Source organism: Micromys minutus, assembly GCF_963924665.1.
Source record: "Micromys minutus genome assembly, chromosome: 20".
Classification (NCBI taxonomy): Eukaryota; Metazoa; Chordata; class Mammalia; order Rodentia; family Muridae; genus Micromys; species Micromys minutus.
The window spans coordinates 37,358,913-37,366,760 of NC_137955.1; positions in this window are offsets into that span (position 1 = coordinate 37,358,913).

Consider the following 7,848-nt stretch of genomic DNA (forward strand, 5'->3'; position numbering starts at 1 on the left):
TCCTGTGAGCATTGAGAAATAAAATCAAATACTAGATCTGCTTTTTTGAAATAATATATATGCATTGCTGTTACAATTGATAGTATATATTTCTGATATATGATAATGTAAAAATTCAGAATTTCCCAAGGCTGAACCTATAGAAAAAGGAAAATACCAATAATCTTACTTATTTAATTTTTTGAGATATTATACTATAGTTCAGTTTAAGGTATAATATCTAATATAATAAAACATTTATTTATTTCTACCTTCTACTTCAAAACTATTAATATACCCTCACTTGCTCATTTTCACATTCATGGCCTCTTGCTTTTTACAATAATTGATATTGCATATATAGTTGAACATGTGTAAATCAATATATGTACCTAAATATAACCCCTCATCTGTATATTATTACCTGATTATATCCTTTAGAGCTGGCCATTTTGGATTACATAATAAACTACAATTCTCTCCTCTGCAAAAGACCATGTCTCCCACTTTTGTAATTTCCCAATTCCCCGCAGTTGTTACTGTATTTTGAAGACTTTTCGCCTCCATTCTCTTGGCTGTATTCATGTTGTTGTCCTTCTTCAGCTCAATTAGGCAGTCACATTGTTGAGACATTTGTTGTAGCTTCTGACATGACTCAGACACGGGACCTCACAGCAAACTCTCTCATCTTCCTTCTGTTTTGGTCTTCTTCAATGTTCCCTGAGCCTTAGGTATGAGAGTGTTTTGTAAATAAGTCCATTTGCCTGAAAACTGAACACAAAATTATAAACTGATAAAACTGAAAGGGACATGAAATATCAAGGAGATATTTCATCCTATTTGCAATGATGATATGATCAGCAGGGCTTGTCTAACAATGACTAGAAGAGCTTGGTGAGGAGCTGTGGTGAGCACAGAAGGTGATCAGCTTTTCTTCAGGAATACAGTAACAGTGAGATTCTCATATCCCTCTGGACGACCCTGAACATAGTAGAAGCAATAATTGGACACAAGGAGTTGAAAATATAAATAACTATGAAAAGAAGACATGACATAGGAAGGGAGATGCAATTTAGAGACTTGGTTAGAGCTACAGTTGTGTGAGAGGTGAGTATGATCAAGATACTTTGTTTACATGTATAAATTTTCAGGATTAAAAAATAAAAAATCCTCTTTTTTTCATCACTAGCCCAGTGTTTCTAATTAACTATTGCTATAAATAGATATGCAAAATGCTTATTTATTCTAAACAGTTTATTTAAATCCAGAATATGTTTATGAAAGATGAAGCATTGGATTAAATATGTTAATATTAAGTTCACTTCTAAGACAGTCAGAACATTTCCAGAACTGGGTTCCAAACTATGTTTTTATGGAATACACCCTTAATTATTTGAGAAATTCTGCCTCCTGCATGTAACTAGTTAGTAGTTTATGCTGGAGATTTTAAAATATAGATGGTAATTGTTTGTAACTTCTAGTGTTTGCCTGATATATTTATGTGTTTCACATGTGTGTCTGGTACACACAGAGTCTAGAAGAAAATGTTGAATTTCCTGGAACTGAAATTATTAGCAGATGAAATTCACCAAGTGGGTGATAGGAACTGAAGTCAATACTCTGTCAAAGTGTTAATTATTTTTAATTGCTGAGCAAACTCAACAAACATTATGATGGATATTTTTCTGCCTAAGATTTTAGATCATAATCTTTATCATATGCAGAAGATAAATCTAGAGAGTGTGTTTTTTTCTTTCTTTATTTTTTCTTACAACTTTATTTTTATAAAAAAAAAAGAGGGATTTATATACAGATTTTTAAAGGCATTTGGCATAACATTTATATGAATATTTTTGTCAATACTTAATTGTTTTAGAGGATTAATAGCATGCATTGAAATCCCACTAGTTTCCATAAGCATAAAGTACATGTAGGAGAGAACTTAACATGGAAACAGATTTCTTATTGGGTATAGATTAAGCATAATGATCTGTGAGGTTTGGAAGGCATCAGAGCAACATATGAGGTAGATGTGTAATTAGCTCAAACCAGTACTTAGCATTTAGTGTACTCTTCTTGCAATATACCTTTAGAATCCATGTAAGTGCTGGGAAGAACACTTAGGCAATTTCTAGGTTCTCAAGAGACAATGTAAAGATTATTGTGGGCAAAAAGAGCCTGTCTTTAAATCTGTAGTTTCATCAAAGTGATTCCTATTTGCTGTTCCTTTGGTATTTGGACAGGTTGATGTTATGATACCCTTCCATAATTGCAAAATGTCCCATAAATATAAGTTTTAAGAGTAAATAGTGCCTGATGATGGTATATGATGCATTTAAATGGCCATAGGACACTCTCAGGTAGACATGCTTCATTTTCAATTTAAGCTACAGACAAATTGGAAACCATGCAGCTAACAATACAATTCAGCTGCCGCCAAAGAGGAGGGTCATAATTTGTATGTTCTGATCAGGAATCACGCTAAGGCAAAAAACAAAATCTATCAGTTAAAAGTTCATATCTTGTGAACAGAAAAATAGACATTTTATTTATCTGGTTGTTTTGACTACAAAAAGATGACTTCAAAGAATATTTTGATAACTTTGATAGATTGTGACATTAACATAGTTTCTTGGTACAAGATAAATTAGTTCTTTTTTGTATAAACAGGGAACTGTAACATGATTTTTCACTTTAACTTTTGTCTACACATCATGTAACAAATGCATGTGATTCCTCAGTTGATAGACTTAGTTATAAAGTTCCCATATTCATCATTAAAATATGACTTTCCAGCATGTTGGAATAATATATCAAAAATGAATCATGTCATGACAACCACACAGTAGAAGATATAATTATGCTCCATGACTTGTATTAGATTGTTTTCTGTCATTCAACGTTTTGAATAGACTATTAATTATCAAATATAATATTGTTAGTAAATAAACTGAAATAAACAGAATGAAGCAACCAGTAATAAAAGGAGAAATGAGGCTTACAAAACAAATACAAGTAAATATATTTTGTTGTCAGAATTAAGTAATATTAAAATAGGAAATAGGGCTGGAGAGATGGCTTAGTGATTAAGAGCTACTTTGAACATGGTGGAGCATGTGTCCTCATTGTATGTTTGAACATCTTTGGGTTATATGCCAAGAAGTGGGATAGCTGGGTCCTCAGGTAGTACTATGTCAAATTTTCTGAGGAACCAGCAGATTGATTTCCAGAGAAGTTGTACCAGCTTACGACCCCACCAACAGTGGAGGAGTGTTTCTCTTTCTCTGCATCCTTTCCAGTGTGTGCTGTCATCTGAGTTTTTTATCCTAGCCATTCTGAGTGCTGTGAATTGGCATTTTCCTGATGACTAGGGATGTTCAGCATGTCCTTAGCTGTTTCTCAGCCCTGTGATATTCCTCTTCTGAGAATTCTTTGTTTAGCTCTGTTTAGCCCATTTTAATGGAGTTATTTTGTTCTCTGATGTTTTGTTTTCTTGAAAGCTTCCTTAGCTTTACAGAAGCTTTGCAATCACAATTCCCACTTATAGTTTCTTGATCTTAGAGCATAGGTCAGTGATGTTCTGTTCAGGAAAATTTCCCCTCTGCATATGTGTTCTAAACTATTCCCTACCTATTTTTCTAATAGTTTCAGTGTACCTGGTTTTAGGTACAGGTCTCTGATCCACTTGCTTTTGAGCTTTGTACAGGGAGATAAGAAAGGGTCGGTTTTCATTCTTCTGCATGCTGACTGCCAGTTGAACCAACACCATTTGTTGAAAAGGCTGTCATTTTCCACTGAATATTTTTAGCTCCTTGTCAAAGATCAAGTAACGATATGTGTGAGGGTTCATTTCTGATCTTCTATTCTGTTCCATTGATCCACCTGCCTATATCTGTACCATGCAGTTTTTTTACACAATTGCTTTGTACTATAGTTTGAGGTCAGGTATGGTAATTACTGAAATACTTTTTGTGTTTCTGAGAATTATTGTTATTCCAGATGTATTTGCAAATTGCTCTTTTCTACTCTATTAAGAATTGACTTGGGATTTTGGTGGAGACAGGAATGAATCTGTAAATTGCTTTTGGTAAGATGGCCATTTTTACAATATTGATCATTCCAAACCATGAGCATGGGCAATCTTTACATCTTCTAAGATTTTTTTTTTCAATTTCCTTTTACAGATGTTTGAACTTTGTTGTCATACAGATCTTTCACTTACTTAGTTTGATGTTGGCTACTGGTTTGCAGTATAATGCTTTTACTATGCTTAGGTATAGGTCTTAGATTTCTGCTATTTTCTAGACTTTTAACATGAAGAAATGTTGAATTTTTTCAAATAATTTCTTAGCCTCTAGTAAGATGATCATGAAGTTTTTTTTTTGTTTGTTTTTTTTTTTTTAAGTTTGTTTATATGGTGAATTGCATTGATGGATTTCTGTATATTGAACCATCCCTGCATCTTAGGGTTGAAGCCTACTTCACCATAATGAATGATCGTTTGGATGTGTTCTTGGAATCAATTTGCAAAAATTTTATTGAGTATTTTTACATCAATATTCATGAAGGAGATTTGTCTAAAGTTGTCTTTTCTTTTAACATTTTTGTGTGGTTGAGGAATGAGAGTAAATTTAGCTTTGAAGAATGAGTTGGGTAGTGTTCACTCAGTCTCTGTTTTGTGTAATAGTTTGAAGAGTATTGGTATAGGTCTTCAATGAAGGTTTGATAGAATTTTACACTGAACCCAAAAGGTCATGGGCTTTCATTTGTGCCCAAATTTTGAATAGGATTATTTGATTCTCTAGAGTCTAACTTCTTGAGTTCTTTGTATACATTGTATACTAGCCCTCTATCAACCATAGGATTGATAAAGATCCTTCCTCATTCTGTTGGTTGCTGTTTTTTCCTCTTGACAGTGTCCTTATCCTTACAGAATATTTGCAATTTCATGAGGTCCCATTTTTTGATTCTAGATCTTAGCGCATAAGCCATTGTTATACTCTTCAGGAAAATTTTCCCTGTGCCTATGTGTTCCAAGTTTTTTTTTCCCACTTTCTGTTCTATTAATTTAAGTGTACCTGGTTTCATGTGAAGGTCTTTGATCCAACTGGTCTTGAGGTTTGAACAAGGATATAAGAACTGATCGATTTGCATTCTTCTGCATGCACACTGCCAGTTGAACAAGCACCATTTGTTGAAGAGGCTGTCTTTTTCCATTGAATATTGTTAGCTCCTTTGTCAAAGATCAAATGACCATAGGTGTATGGGTTCATTTCTGGAGCTTTGTTTCAATTCCATTCATCTACTTGCCTGTCTTGGTATCAGTACAATACATTTCTTTAATACAGCTTGAGGGAAAAAATGGTGATTTCCAGGAAGTTTTTGTGTGTGTGTGTGTGTGTGTGTGTGTGTGTGTGTGTGTGTGTGTGTGTGTGTGTGTGTATGAATGTTTTTTTTTGATATCCTGTAATTTTTATTATTCCAAATGAATTTTAAAATTGCTTCTTCTAACTTTATGAAGAATTGAGTTGGAATATTGATGGGGATTACATTGATTCTGTAGATTGCCTTAAGAAGTTGGCCATCTTTTATTATGTTGATCCTTCCAATTCATGAGCATAGGAGATCAATCATTCCATTATTTGAGTTCTTCATCAATTTTCATCTTCAGAGAGTTGGAGATCTTGTCATAAATATCATTCTCTTTCTTGATTAGGGTCAACCCAAGGTATTTTATATTCTTTATGACTATTGTGAAGAGTGTCAATTCTCTAATTTCTTTCTCAGCCTGTTTTACCTTTGATGAGAGGAAGGCTACTGGTTTGTTTATATTAATTTTATATCCAATCCCTTTGCTAAAGTTGATTATCAGCTGTAAAAGTCCTAGGATGGAATTTATGGGGTCATTAAAGTATACTATAATATCATCTTCAAATAGTGACATTTTGATTTATTTCCTTCCAATTTGTATCCCAAGCTGTCATTGAGTAGAGCATTATTAAGCTTCTATGTGTATGTGGGCTTTTTGATGGTTTTATTTTTGTTATTGAAGACTAGCCTTAGTCCATTATAATCTGATAAAATGCATGGGAATATTTTGATCTTCTTGTATCTTGTGAAGCTTGTTTTGTAACTGACTATATGGTCAATTTTGGAAAAGATGCCACGAGGAGCTGAAGGCATATTCTTTGGGTTTAGAATGAAATATTCTATAGATGTCTGTTAAATTCATTTTGTTCATAATTTCTATTAGTTTCACTGTGTCTTTGTTCTGTTTATGCTTCCATGATCTGTCCATTGATGACAGTGGGGTGTTAAAGTCTGCTATTATTACTGTGTGGGGTGCAATATATGGCTTGAGCTTTAGTAGAGATTTATGAATGTGGGTGCTCTTTTATGCGAAGCATAGATGTTCAGGATTGAGAGTACTTCTTTATATATTTTTCCTTTGATGAGTAAAGAGTGTCCCTTTTTATCTTTTTGATTACTTTTGGTTGAGAATCTATTTTATTCGATATTAGGATAGTTACTCCAGTTTGTTTCTTAGGACCATTTGCTTGCAAAGATTTTTCTCAAAATTTATTATATGTAGTGACTTTATTGGTTGCTAAGATTAGTTTCCTGTATGTAATAAAATGCTGGATCCTGTCTATGTATACATTTCAATAGTCTATGTCTATTTAATGGGGAATTGAGTTCATTGGTGTTAAGAGATGTTAAGAAATATTGATTTATATTTGTTGTTAGAGGTAGAATTATATTTGTGTGTTTTTCTTCTTTAGTGTTTGGTGCAAGAAAATCAGTTTCCTGATCTTTCTAGGGTGAAGTTTCTTTCTTTGTGATAGAGTTTTCTATCTATTATTCTTTGTATTGCTGAATTTGTGGACAGATATTTTGGAAATGTGCTTTTGCCCTAGAATATCATGGTTTCTTCATCTATGGTAATTGAGAGTTTTATTGGATATAGTAACCTGTGTTGGTATTCATGTTCTCTTTGTGTCTATATGACAACAGTCTAGAATCTTATAGCTTTCATAGCCTCTGCTGTAATTTCAAAGTCTGGTGTAGTTTTGAATGGTATGACTTTGTATGTTGCCTGTTCTTTTTCCCTTACTGCTTTTAGTATTCTTTCTTTGTTTTGAAAATTTGTTATTTTGACTATAATGTGTCCCGAAGAATTTCTTTTCTTCTCCAATATATTTGGTGTTCAGTAGGCTTCTTTTATGTTCATGGTCAGCTCTTTCTTTAGGTTAGGAGTTTTTGTCTATATTTTTTGAAGATATTTACTGGACCTTTTTGTTGGGAATCTTTGCTATTTTCTACAACTATTATCTGTAGGTTTAGTCTTCTCATTGTATCTTAGATATTCCATGTATTTTGGGTCAGAATCTTTTTTGATTTTTGCATTTTCTCTGGTTGTTGTATCAATGATTTCTATGGAATCTTCTGCTCCTGAGATTCTCTCTTTCATCTTTTGTATTTTGTTTGTGATCCTTGCATTTATAACTCTTGATGTATTTTCTAGGTTTTCCAACTTCAGCTTTGTTTCCTTTTGTGATTTCTTCTTTGATTCTATTTCAGTTCCTTCACCTGATAGTTTGTGCTTTCCTTAGGCTCTTTAAATGATATTTCTGTTTCCCCTTTAAGGGCTTCAACTTGTTTGCATTTGTTCTCCTGGCTTTCCAGTATTTTTTTTAAGCTTGTTACGTGCTTTTCTAGAATTTCCATCATCATCATGATGTATGATTTTAAGTCTAAATCTTTTTTTTTTTCTGATGAGTAGGGATATCCACTATTTGTTGTGTTAGGAGAACAGGGTTCTGATGTTGCCAAGTTGTTTTGGTTTCTGTATCTTATATTCTTGTGCTG